We start from the raw sequence: 15,032 nt of genomic DNA on the forward strand, positions 1-15,032 counted from the left end.
AATTATTCCTTATAAATGGAGAAAAGACAAAAACAAACAAGAGTATAATTATTTTGTTTACATGTTTAAGAAAGTATCACAGTGAATGGAAAATAATTTCAAATAAAATGCCAAAGGTATTGTTTTTAATGTTATTTGCTTCAGTTAAAAATATTTTTATAATGCAGAATAAACAGGATGGCATTTCCACAAAAGAAAGAAGGAAAAAAAGTGAGGGATGAGGGAAGGGAAATGAAGGGAGGGAGGAAGGGAGGAAGGAAAACAGAAAGAAGAAACATAATCTCAAATACTTATCTCTGAAGTACTAAAACAAAACATATTAAAGCAACAACAAATTCAAACAGCAGAACCTTATTTGAAATTAAAATAAACAGTATGGAAAGGTTAGAAATTAATAAATGAATGAATCAATCAATCAATAAACAACTAAATGAACACAGTTGCATTCTCCTCTTCCTTTTGATTCATTTTTATTCCTTATTTCACTGATGGCTACATACAGACAAGAAAAATGAGCATCATATTTTCTACTATTTGTGAGACTCTTTTATAGTATGCATGCATAAATTCCAGCTAAATATTTTAAATTTAGTCAGATTTTTTAATATGGTAAAAATGATGATTATTTTTCGGCTATGCTTTAACTTTTTCATACTTTAAAGGTTCTTTTAAAATGAGTAATTTACTGTGAAATGTCTCAAAATGGAAAAAAAATACTTCAACACTTTTTTTAAAAAATATTTTTATTGATTTCAGAGAGGAAGAGAGAGGGATAAAAACATCAATGATGAGAGAGAATCATTGATCGCCTGCCTCCTACACACCCCATACAGGGGATCGAACATGCAACCCAGTCATGTGCCCCAACTAGGAATTGAACCATGACATCTTGGTTCATAGGTCAATGATCTACCACTGAGCTAAGCTGGCAGGGCTCCCCACCCCCACAAAAAAAAATCACTTTTATTTATTTATTTATTTTTACTAGCCATACCTGTCTTTGGGGACTATACTCAAAATGGTGTCTTTTGATGATACCATGCAACACATTTTTTTTTTTTAGTAGGAGAGTTTTCCTTTGGGGGTTATAAGAACTAATTTGCAATGAACTTAGAGACATACCTTCTATGAGTAAACAATATAAATATATAAATCTGAGGATTTTGCCCTGGCTGATATAGCTCAGTGGTTAAAGAGTTCTCCAGCACGTGGAAGAGTGGTGGGTTTTATTCTCAGTCAAGGGCATGTACCTAGGTTTCAGGATCAATCCCCAGCCCCGGTCAGGGAGCATGTGGGAGGCAACCAATCTATGTGTCTCTCTCACATCTATGTTTCTCTCTCTCTCTCTCTCTCTCTCTCTCTTTCCCTCCCTCCCTTCCTTTCTCTCTGGAAATCAATGGGAAAAATATTATTGCGTGAGGATTGACAAAACAAACATACAAACAAAAAGCTAAGAATTTTCACAATTAAGTTTATGGCCATGATACTATGAAATTAATTTGTTAATTGGCAACATGTTACCACCTCCAATTTTACACCTTTAGTAATGCCTTCCTGTTGGCAGGAACCCCTGGGATTCTATAAAAGTGTTTAAAAGATTCTCAGTAGTCCTGGGACCTCTCATGTCATTCATTGGACTCTACCGAGGATCTTTCTCTCTGTCTAGACATTTGAGAATAATGATCTATTTTGTCAATCTGCCCAACTTTTCACTCAACTTTTCCATGTATCATTGTCTTCCTGGTTCATTTACTACAGCCCCCTGGACACTTCTATGTTCCCCTCTCCTGACAAATTTTGTTAAATGAATTCCTGTCATTAATATCCTGTGCTCCTACCTCTTTAGGAAAATAAATTAGATACTTCCTATTTTATAGATTCAGAAACTGATACACAGTCACATATATGACCTCATACCAGAGTCCTAGGTCTGTAGAATTAAGCCATTAAACAGCCTCAAATAATCATTCATTAATTTACTTACTCACTTATTCATGCATTCATGTATTTAAGAAATAAGAACAAGGCTCATTTTAGAAACCTAGACTTGAATTAGATGATGTTTATGCCTCTTTTATATTAAAAATCAACATATTCAATATTTTTAAGCATTCTAATTCAAGAAACACATACTCAATGATCTATTTTTACCAGCAATAGTGTGTTAAATCAATTGCATTACCATATCTATCAGATAGAGTCAGATCTGGAAAGATTTGTTCTACCGAAAAAGTTTACATTTTAGCATCTCAGAAAGTGTGGTGTGTGTTTTTTTATTACCTTATGTACAACTTTCACTTTAAAACATTGAGAAACCTGTAATCTAATATCCAAATAAATCAACATTAATAATTTTGACTTATTAAAAAGAATTATAAGAAAAGTGTTATCTAGCAGTTCCTACACAATATCCTCAAACATTCTTCTTTATGAATATCTATTCTTAGATATTTCCATGAAATTTTACTGTCTGGTATAACTATTCTGCTCATTGGGTGTTCAGGGGGAAAATCTCTATTGCTAGAAAAGGAAAAGTAATATTTCTTGGAATTAAGAAACAAAGATAAAAAAGAAAAATTCAAAGAAAAATTGTAGCATTTTTATTTCTTCAGTACTCAAGATTATGTAGAAATGTAATCATTTTAGAATCAAATCTAGTGTTATAAGTTCCTAAATATTTTTTTCATTTTATGAAAATAACCATTTCTATGACCAATAATTAGATGTCATAACATGACTCTAGTATGAATCTGTGTGCCTAGAGTTAGAAAACAATCTAAACCAATCATTTAGAAAGTACAAACTGGCCATTTCTTACTTCACAAGTGCTACTATCATGTTCCACTCTCACTGATGAAAACTAAGCATATCACTCAGAGGCACTAGGACAGAAGTGTGGTGGGAATTTATTGACTTAGTAAAATGAGGTACTTCAAGTAATCAAACAAATGTAACTTCAAACTTGCTTTGGATTACAGTTTTTATATAATCTATACTTGGAAATCAAAAACCCCATGTGTCCAATTTCAACATTTACATTGCCTTTAATGAATTTCATATTTTAAACAGAAAATTCCATATCACTAATCTACATTCTTAAAAATCCCATTGTTGAAACAGTTCACATAACCAAGCAAACCATCAAACCAATAAGTGCTCCAACAAAAGCCTGTAAGTCCATTATAACAGAAAATGTTTGGAAATGATTAGATTCACAATATATGTTGACTTACTGATAATATAGAATATAAAACAATAGAATAAAGTAATGGGAAAATCTTAGAAATTATAGATAAAAAATATATTAAAGGCAGAGCTTTTCCAGTTAAAATGGAGTTGGTTTGTTTCCCATACATTTTGGGACTGACATCTCTGAGGCACTTCTGTGGAGCCATGAGAGTTTAGGGAATAATTTTACAGAATAAAAAACTCAATTAAAAAAATATTTTCCCAAGACCTGAATTTATGAGTAGATAGGACTTGAACTTGGATTTTATGATGACAATGCCAGGGCTTTATTTTATTTTTTATCACTGGGCTTTTAATAATGTTGCATTTTTAAATGTAGCACTTAATCATCTCTTCTCCAAGTGGGGCACTGGAAAAAGCAATAGAAAGCACAGGAACAGTTCATGAAGTCTCATCACTGAGAACTTGGTAGTTATGATTTGTCACAACTAAAAAGTAAAGTCACTGCACATAATGTCCTTAATCATGTTTGTTTACAAGATGCCTTCCTTATAGTATAAAACTTAAGTGGGAATGCTAAATATGTAATACCAATAATCATTGCCACCATCATGACCAATGACAACAAAACAAGTACCTCTATGTATGTAAGAAGTGTAAGGAGTTTCTCTATATTCAGAAAAAAAATAGTGTTAAAATGTCTGTGCATTCAGCTGAGAAAAACATACTAATATTTTATATGTATTACTATATACATCTTTGAGTTATGGTAGTTTCAGTTTATAAAACTTTATATGAAACAACTAAATACATATAAATAGTAAGATTCTGTGAAGAATCCCATTTAGGATGGATGTTCAGATTATACTTGCTGAACACATGAGTGATTATCAGCAAAATACACACAGATAGCCTGCTTCCATGTGTCAAAAAATGCAAAAATAGCACTTTATTAATAGATAACATAATGATATTCTAATATTTTTGTCATCAGGAACTGCTTGGCTGCAAATGATCTTCACTAACAGCATTTGGCTATATGATGTTATTTTATAAAATATGTATAAAATTTTCCATCAAAAAATCACTTAAAATTATCTCAGAAATACAATTTTTCTGATATTTTCTAATGAAGCATCCTAGAGACATTTATTTATATTTTAATAGATATAAAGCAATCATAAAAGTTCCAAGAAGTCTATTTTACCTTATTTTTGGATGTGCTTTATGCAATTGAGCTATAAGAGTATTAAAAAAAACAACTCTATGAGTGCACAACAAAGATAAAACTACCATTTGGTCTGATTTTAAAAATATAAAGAGAAACATTGAAATCACTGCTAAGTGCAAAAATAATTTAGAGTCAGTTTCTAACCTTTAATATGTTTGTTTCATTGATTCTTTTCTTGAATTTAGCTTTTTAAGCCCTCCAATCTTCTTTTAAATATGCCATATCTTTAAATGCTATTGGCAAAGGACATGGCAAAAATTCAATTGAAATATATCCTGATTGCAGTGGGAAGATATGATACCCATTTATTAGTGTATTCATTCAACAAATTGCCAAGCAGCAGTGTTTCCTCCAAAAATCCTTCCCTTCTATGCACTTTATGATCTAGTGAAGAAGTAGGGAATAACTAAAATAATTAAAATCGATTGCATGTGAAATAATGATATGTGCCCCAGTTGGGGTGCATGCAGGAGGCCACCAATCCATGTGTCTCTCTCACATGGATGTTTCTCTCTCTGTCTCTCTGTATCTCTCTCCCCTCCTCCCCCACAACCTTCCACTCTCTCTAAAAAAAAAAAATAAAAATCAATGAAAAAATATCTTTTGGTGAGTATTAACAAAAATTAAATTAAAATAATGGCATGTACTGGAAAAAAAAAAAATGATGCTACTGAGACTGGAAATGCCTGAACAAGGGACAGCAGGAAAGTCCTTTAGAGAAGTGAATTTTGGGTAAAGATAGGGGGAAAGTGAACAAGTTAGTCATACAGATATTAGCAGGAGAAATATCCTCCAGCTGGGATGAGGGCCTGCCTGATATGTTCAAGAAACAGCCCAGAACCTATGGGACTGGACAAACAGAACAAATAAATGAAAAGAAGATGTTAAAACAAATGAGAAACCAGGTTGTGTACAGTCCTAAAGGACATAGTAGGGATTTGGGGGTTTCCTCAGAATAAGTTCAGAGCCATCAGAGGGTTTTGAACAGAGGAATGACATGATTTGCTTCAATGTTAGCAAAGACCCCTCTGTCTGCTGTGTTATGGAAACACTATTGGAAGCAAGGCCAGAAGCAGGCCTACTCAAGGATATGGTCCAATTGTTTCATGTCTGTTTCTTATGCCAGCAAACATTGACTTTTGTGACCTGATCCTGTATCCTTAAGAATTCTATATTACATATTTATTTTTTAATATTTTTATTGATTTCAGAGAGGAAGGGAGAGAGAGAGAGAGAGGTAGAAACATCAATGATGAGAGAGAATCATTGATCAGCTGCCTCCTGCACACCCCCTACTGGGGATTGAGCCCACAACCAGGGCATGTACCTTTGACCGGAATGGAACCTGGGACCCTTCAGTCTACAGGTAAAGGCTGTATCCACAGACCCAAACCATCTAGGGCTATATTACATATTTCTTACATATCATATATAACAATAATATATTATGCTAAATTTAGACATTTAAAATACATAAGATATTATATAAAAACTAGAGGCCCAGTGCACAAAATTCGTGCACAGGGGGTGGGTCCCTCAGGCCAGCCTGCACCCTCTCTAATCTGGGACCCCTCCGGGGATGTTCTTGGGATCAGGCCTAAACCGGCAGTTGGACATCCCTCTCACAATCTGGGACCACTGGCTCCTAACTGCTCACCTGCCTGCCTGCCTGATTGCCCCTAACTTCCCCCACCCCCGCTGGCCTGGTCACCTCTTACTGTCTCCCCTGCTGGCCTGGTCACCCCCAACTACCCCCCTGCCAGCCTGGTCACCCCACACAGCCTGCTATTCGGTTTGGTTGCCCCTCACTTCCCCCCGCCGCCAGCCTGGTAGCCCCACGCAGACTGCTGCTCAGTCATTTGATTGGCGCTCACTAACACCCCTGCCGGCCTGATCGCCCCATGCAGCCTGTTTGGTCGTCCGTTCAGTTGTTTCGGTTGGGACAGTTGCATATATATATATATATATATATATATATATATATATATATATGATCAATGCACTTCCATTTAGGTTAAGTAATCAAGAATGGCTAACATAACTGAAGTTGCCTGTAATGATTCCCCTGACTCGCCATAATTCCTCCTTCCTCAGCCCAGAGATCATCACTATCATAAATGTAATGTTAATGATTCTGTGCTTACTGCATACTTAACCATTTTTTGTTTGTATGTTTGTTAACCTGAGGATTTTTTTTCATTGATTTTTAGAGAGACTGTAAAGGAGGGGAGGGAGCTAGAGAGAAACATCGATGTGAGAGAGACACATCCATTGGTTGCCTCCCAAACACACCCAAACCAGGGCTGATGATCAGACCTTCAACCCAAGTACCTGCCGTTAACCAGGAATTGAACCCAAAGCACTTCGATGCATACAGACTGCCGCTGTAACCACTGAATGACACCAGCTAGGGCCATACTTCACCATTTTTAAAGCAGATCTAAAGAAGTTAGGATTTTCCCTTTTCCTCAGTTAATAGTGTGTCAGGAAACCAGAAATTTTCTATGTATTTCAAACAGTGATGGAAACGCAGTATATTATCTAAAAAATGTTGGAAAGATAAAGTAATAAAAAAAGGAGTCTTAATCCAGAGCCCACAAGAGCTTTAGCAATGTTTTAACTCTGACGCTGCTGCCCCTGTATTGTTAGAGTGACTGATGGGCAGACTGCAGCCTGGCTTCCCTCATGTGCGTTAGGAGGAGCCCAGTCTCCTGATGCTGGTGTTTTCCTCACAGAAACAGAGGCCAAAACATAAGCTGCTGTGAAGCCCTCGCCAATGAAGAAAGAAACATAATAAAGAGAAAATGGAAAATAGTTGCTAATAAAATCTAGGAAATATATGTTTCATACTTCCAGCTGTCTGCCCTATAAGGAAAAAAGCACAGAAGTTTGCAATAAAGTAGGGGAAACTCCACAAATAGCCAGCACACTTCAATATAATCATCTTCTCTATTTTTAAGCACCTCCCCCACCCCCCCCCCCACATGTAAATCTTTTAAATTGCCTGGAATCAATACCTGTCTTTGGTTTAGAGATTAAATTTTAGTATTTTTAATTATATTACTAATGATTGATATTAATAGCATTGACTCACTAAAGACTAATGCCAACTTCATCATATTTTATGCTTCCTCATATGTGAGGCTTCATTTCAGGGCTCTGTTTTCATTACATAAATAAATACGTTCAATTGTTTCTGTGCTAATAGCCATAGCTGATAGGCCTTAAATCAGGTAGGAAAAATTTTCCCACATCCTCATTATTATGGTCTTAGCCATTCTTGGCAACTTTCTCTTTCAAATAAAATATGATTGTCATGTTTTATAATAACTTCTGTAGAAAATTATTGATATCATATTAAATTCAGAGCAATTTGGGAAAAATGTTATCTTTATGTTGGTGAGACTTACCTATGAATGCGATATTATATCCTTAATATCTGTTAATAAAGTTTTATGCACCTCCATAGATAAAGCTTTATTTTTTGCTAGATTTATCCCTGAGTATTTTGGTTGTTGCTGTTATAAGTAGTATCTTTCTTTTAATTATTTTTAAAAAGTATCTTTGATTAACATATAGAATATAATTGATTTTTAAAATATTTATCTTACTTCTAGCTATTCATTTATTTTAGTGAATTGTAGATACTTTGGGTTTCAGCAATAATAATATTCATCTTTTTCATCCTCCAATTTGACACAATATGCTTCTAATTTTTCCAAGTTAGTGTAATATTTATATTAAGCAAGGCAAGCTTATGTGCTCTATCTTTTAACAAATGAATCTACTCTGCCAGATACTCTTGTATCTCTTGAAATACACACTGAACAAAGTGGGTACAGCAGTTCTCTAACTTAACTGTCAAGTAAAAAATGTTTTGCATTATTTTCTGTTTGTTCTCATTTTTATTCAAAAATGAGTTTTGAAGTTTATCAAATATATGTAATATCATGTTAAATATTGAACAATTTAAGTCTTAACTTCCTCTGAGACTTGAAGTCAATAAAGAACAATATATTCCTCAATCAAAGTGATTGAATAGACATGCAGGACTAGGGAGAGATGTGGCTAAAAACAGATTATGCATCATTTGCATCATCTGCAGATGAACACATTTTAATAACTAGGTAAGTCCTATTTTGGAGAATTTCTTTTAAAAAGCACTGGCCACCTGAACAATTATAATAGGAAGATTGTTCTTACTCTGTAGAGTTGAAATGGATATTTTCTGATTATGGAAACCCAGGGCAAGGAATTAAACGTTTGTTCTAGGTTGGTACTGTCCATTCACATCTTACTAAGGCAAATATAATAAGGACTTCAATATTCTCAGGCAAAGAAATGAGTCACCATGTTTGAGGAGTGGCAACTATAAATCATAGTTAAATCAGATAGCTGAGTAATTCATGTTGAAATATCAGATACAATGCACAACAACTATCTATAAAATGTTTGATTAATTATTAGTGGTATATTCCCAGACCTTCTTCTCCACTCTTTTTCAGTCCCTAAAGAAAGGCAAGGCAGTAAAGATTGTTTAAAAAAGCTCATCAGGGTTAGGAAAAAAACTTTTAGAAATGAAAAAAATTAAATTATTGTAACTTTAAATTCAACAGCTGTAGTGAACAGTAGGTTGTGTAAACCTAACGACAAAGGTAGTGACATGGAAAATACACAGAAAGCTGCAAAATAGAGGGCAAAAAAATGAAAGAGTGATCAAAAGACACTGAATATGAAGTGGGACTCCTGAGATGTCTGGCTAGGGCCATATCTCTGCAGCTGAGACTTGCATTTATTTCTGCCGTGCCCCCTGGGAGCTATCAACTTGGGATCATGTTATCTTAAATTTCTCAACTCCAACATTTCCTGCATCATGACGACAACATAAATAATACAAATCCTAAGCCTATGTGAGAAACATGTAATCACTATAAATTTTCTGTGAAGAGATCTTTCCCCTTCTGATATCCTAGGCCGATACAGATAAGCATTCCTCTTTGAATGGAAAATCTGTTTTCTTCTAGTTCTATGAGGGTCCAAGACTTTTGTGGGAATTCAGTGGTGTTTCCTGCCTCTTATACTAATATTAACGTCAGCATATTGAGATTAGCACAAATGGCTGATCACTAAGAGCAGGTGTCTTCAGTGACTGTTTATCATGCTGTTTTCCTACACCCTGGTATGTTTTATTCATTTATTTTTCTTCTTCATTGTTTAAAGTATTACAAATAGTAGTCCATATGTCTCCTTTTTTTCCCAATTGACCTTCCCTGTTATGTTTTAAGCTCTCTGGCCTCCCTCACTCTCTTGGAAGCTCAGTAAAGAATTTACAGGAATGCTCTAGAGATTTCCAGGATACAGTGTTGAGGCCACCTAGTATGCTACAGTGTAGACTTACACATATTTAAATCTGTGCTTCAGGCTTTGATGATGATCTATGACAAATAGGATATAAGCATTTTCTGATTATGTGAATAATCATTTTTATCTAATAATATTTCAAAATCTCACACTGTCCATTGTAGAAACACATAATGCTATTTGTAATGTTATTGGATAATAAGACATGATGATATTGACTTAACATATAAATGATTACTTACATCAAGGGAAGACTAAATATATATTGTGCACAGTATTTTAAATAAAGAAAAATGGTGGCCCGGCTGGAGTGGCTCGGTGGTTGAGTGTTGACCTATGAACCAGGAGGTCACAGTCAATTTCTGGTCAGGAGTCAGGACAGGTCCAGGTTGAGGGTTTGAATTCGGGTAGGGGGCTTGCAGGACGCAGCCGGCTGATGATTCTCTCTCATCATTGATGTTCCTGCCTCTCTCTCCCTCTCCCTTCCTCTCTGAAATCAATAAAATTTTATTTTAAAAAAGAAAAAGAAAGATGATGGGTGAATTAAGATATTACATAGCACACAGTAGAGTAAATATGCTGAATTCCCAGGACAAGTATCATAATATTCAAGAGCACACTTATACCACAAATATCAACTTAATAAAAAAAAAAATCACCGTATTAAAATTGCTATGTGATAATCACTGAGTTTGCAATCTGACTGATGATTCAATTGTATTTTGGTGATTAAATTGAATAATATCACACATATATATTTTATGTGACACAATTAGAAATAGTTTTTTTGCATAATTTTGTGCTTTATTGTATTTTGGCAATATTCAAAATAATATGTAATAATAACGTTAAGTATTGTTAAACCACCCACCCAGTGTCTTAGGGTACCAAATTAATCTGTTATCAGTAGGTTATTAGTAAAATGTTGAATAAAAGCACCTTGAAATTCAGAACAACCTAATAACTTAAAAAGCCTTAAAATAATTCTTTAAAATTTAGTTTAATACTTACTTGCAGGAAAAGCCAAATAATATTTAAAAAAAGGTTGGAGGGTCTATCCTGGTAGCTGATACTTTCCCTTGTTTTAGCTATCTTTACCGGTAAATGGGCAAATCTGAGAAGCTCAAGAATGAGTTATAGCCCTAACCGGTTTGGCTCAGTGGATAGAGCGTCAGCCTGCAGATTCAAGGGTCCCAGGTTCGATTCCGGTCAAGGGCATGTACCTTGGTTGCAGGCACATCCCCAGTAGGGAGTGTGCAGGAGGCAGCTGATCAATGTTTCTCTCTCATTGATGTTTCTAACTCTCTATCCCTCTCCCTTCCTCTCTGTAAAAAAAATCAATAAAATATATTTTAAAAAAAGAATGAGTTATATTTGCAAGTTGTATACTGGTATAAGATAATCATAAGTGCATAATAATGTTTAGAGATATAACAACAAAAATAAATATCATTTTTGAATGCTTCATATGCCCTGAAATTATGCTTTGATTTTGTAAATCCTCACAAATCCTAGATGAGGAAATTGAGTCTTAGAGAAATAATATCACACACTCATTATCCCACTTCTAACCAAGTTTTAGTTGCTTGGATTTTTTAACCGCAAAGTAAATGCTCTTAACCTGGATGTTGTAATACTTCCCAGACATAGGTCTACCAAAAAAGGGGGTGCATTTCTGAAGAGAAAGAACTGTGCTTTCAGCTCAGTTCTGCCACCTGCCAGAGCAAATTATTTAATCTATGCTTTGGTCTCCTTATTTGTAAAAGATGAAAGATATCCACTCAGTAAGGATGTTGTAAGTGTAATGGTTTTAGCCACGCAAAGCACGCTGTCTGGCACATTTCTTCACTCTCTTGAATGGAAATGTCTTAATCAGCCTCATTTCCTGTATTCCTCTTTGCTTTCTTCTGATTTTTTGGCCTTCTTTTCATGAGTTTTCTTTTTTGTATTTGCTCACCTTTCCTTTTCTTTTATACAAAATCTCTCTTGTTCTTTTTCACATCTTCAGTTCTCTGAACCATTACCTTCTCATACATCTCAACTCCTGTAGCTCCGGCATTTTTTTTCTCTGATTATTTTCTTTTCCCCTTGGGATGTCAGTGCCTTTTCTCTATTCATAGCACATGAGCACAACCATTCCACAAGGGAGACATCAAACCACTTCAACTTAAAATGCTGAAATATATTACAATGTTTATTTTTCCCTTCTTGTTGCTCTGATCCTAATTATTACTACATTTGCACTATATTCAACAGTATAGAGAATGTCAGAGAGTTTGAATGGTATAAGAAAGCTTGCTATGGCTGCTCAAATAAAGAAAACCTCTGTGACCTGAATAGGTCCCAAAGATGGAGCTGTATAAAGAGATCCTTTTATGCTTCATCAAAATTCATTAAAGTGAAGCCAGGGGATGCCCTGTTCTATTATTTAATATCTGTTAATATCAATTTTATTGTTTTATAAAAAATATTCCTGATGAACGAAACTTTCTTTAGGGAACATGTTGCAATTATGTTAATGCATTGTTCTCATGGTGATACTTTAAAAAGAGATGACACAAATATAGATACATATTTTAGTGATTTAAAAATTTTGAACAAAATGTATATTACAATAGTGAATATTTTTCTCAAATATTCTAATTCTATGTGTGTCAATTACAAAAGTTAAAGAATGAATGTTTTTGGTTGTTCCCTGAGATTATTTCCTCTGAACCAATAAAACTTCCAGAATAATCTCAACTAAGTTAAACTGATTTCAGAAAGAGTTTTATAAACATTTAAGAACCAAAACCTTTCATTCTAAACCATGGAAAGTGACTCTACACTAATACTGTCTGACAGTGACCTAATTACAGTAATTTGCATACTAATAAGACTGAAGGAGATAAGCATAGCATGCTTGTAATAAATAATTAATTTGTATTTCAAAATAAGCTATGGCCATCTAACAACATTTCAAATGACACATTGAATTAAAGAGTTGGTCAAGTTACTTCTTAACAATAAACTCCTGTTACAGCTTTTCAATTTTGCTTAAACTTCAAACTGATGAACCTATCCCATGAATCCATTTATATTCATAAGGTAACTCCTCATTAATTGTTTAATTCTCAAATTCATCTTTCAAAAAAATATCTCTTTGCCAAGAAATTCAGAATAATTTTTGTATTACTAATTAAAATGTTTTCTTCTTATGTAGCAGTGTTCATTTGAATAGTACAATGCACTTTTCAATAATCTTACATCATCCCTTAGGATCATAATTCCCATGTTTTAGTTGTTGAAATCAAAGCACTTAGGTAAAGAGATTTGGGCACAAAAAGTGAATTAAAATGAGCCAGGCTGGTTGGGCAGCTGTCTACACTCTTCATTTTGCTCTCTAACATGAAATAAGACTTACAGAACCTTAAATACACTGACCAAGATAACTAATAAAATTATTCAACATATTGTATATAGTGTCTTTTATTGATCATTGGAAGTGATCAAAGTGTTATTTTTGAATTTCAAAACCATGGTCAGGATAGAATCATTCACCACTCACTGCACCTGGAAATGGAATCATTCACCAATCAAGAATCATTCACCAATCACTGCACCTGGAAATGGAAAAGTGGGTTGGGGTGATCTATAGAATGCCTTCCTCCTCTCACCCATTAATCTCCCTTTTATGTAGGTTTCAAACTGTAACTATGGTTTATTTTCATAAGCGTAAGTCACTCCTCAGTGTAGCTGTTCTGTTATCAATTATTCTGTACCTGGCACTCCTGGGGAAAAAGCACTGATGACATAATTGTGGGTGTATTATGAAAATAATACAGGTCTTACAGACCTTTATCCAAGAGAAAATTCAAATTTTCATATGAAAAAATGTCTTCATTAACCCCAGAGGGTACATCTAACACAGACACTCACTCGTATTATGTATGTGGCCTCTGACAAGAAGACTAAGAATAACCACTGTTGGAATTTCAGGTAAGTAGGGAAGAACTAACAAGTCAGCATAAGTGAGGAAGTGGAAATAAGCAAATGGGCCACATGTTACAAACACTAGGTTTTTTGTCAGTCACACACTCTTGAAAGTTCAGAATTACCTTAAAGGCTCCAAATCCTATTTCCTTTATTGTATAAAAATATTTTATTAGAGTTAGATATTTTCAGTTGTTTACATGTTGTTCTAAAAACTAGTGGAAGTGTAGTTCCTAAAACTAGAAGAAACCACAAGAGACTTTCAATGACTTTATATTCTCATTTTAACCTACATTTACAGACTGTATCTTGTTTTTCTTTTTATGTGGGGGAATTAAGCCTAAAAAAGGTTAGGTGGCCTTCTTAAGGTCACAGATAATAAGCAGTGTATGGCAAAGTAATCTACTGGTAAGCTTAAACACAATGGGATGCTAAATTCCTGTGTTTTCTTTCTCTTAAACTCACCTGACAAATGCCAGAATGAATCACTCCTATGGTTTATGTCTACTTGAAGAATTACATTTTTTAGTTCAGTATGTGGGTCACAGTCTGTTAACTTCTACCTATCTGGCAAGGAAACCCTCTGGGAGTCATAATTATCCTGACCATGGTTTTGAAATTCAAAAATAACACTTTGTCTGAGTTAGTGAATTGTAATCATTTTATTTTTAATTTATTGGGACAACCCTGGTTAACAAAGTTATACAGGTTTCAGGTCCCCAATTCCACAACACATCACCAGTACACTGTATTGTGTGTTCACCATCCCAAGCCAAGTCTTCTTCCAACACCATTTATCTCCCTATAACCTTCTCCACCTCCCCTACCCCCACAACAACCACGCTGTTGTAAGTGCTCCTGCATTAGCAGATTATTGATCATACAAACTGTAGGTAAGACTAAAGTGAAAACAAACCAAAACAATCATTTTACCAATTTGGCAAAGGCTTGTTTATTAATATTCCAACACCTACTAATATAGTAATCCTGCTCACATTCCTTATCTATTTCCAAACCCAGAAATAATCTGTCTGATTTTCTGGTACTGATAGAGCTGAATCTGTACTACTCTGACATGATTAATCACTTCCCCAAACTGACATCAGCATTTCCAATGCTCCTATATTCCCATTTTGGAATCCCAAATTATTTCTTGTCTTGTTTAGAATTTATAGACCCTGTTTCACTGACACATACACAAAGGCATGCGTGCACGCGCGAGCAAACACACACACACACACACACCCACACTCAGCTTTGCTAAGCATTTATTACTTCA

Source organism: Myotis yumanensis, unplaced genomic scaffold (assembly GCF_028538775.1).
Source record: "Myotis yumanensis isolate MYYU_CA2020_CCGP unplaced genomic scaffold, mMyoYum1.0.hap1 SCAF_3, whole genome shotgun sequence".
NCBI lineage: Eukaryota > Metazoa > Chordata > Mammalia > Chiroptera > Vespertilionidae > Myotis > Myotis yumanensis.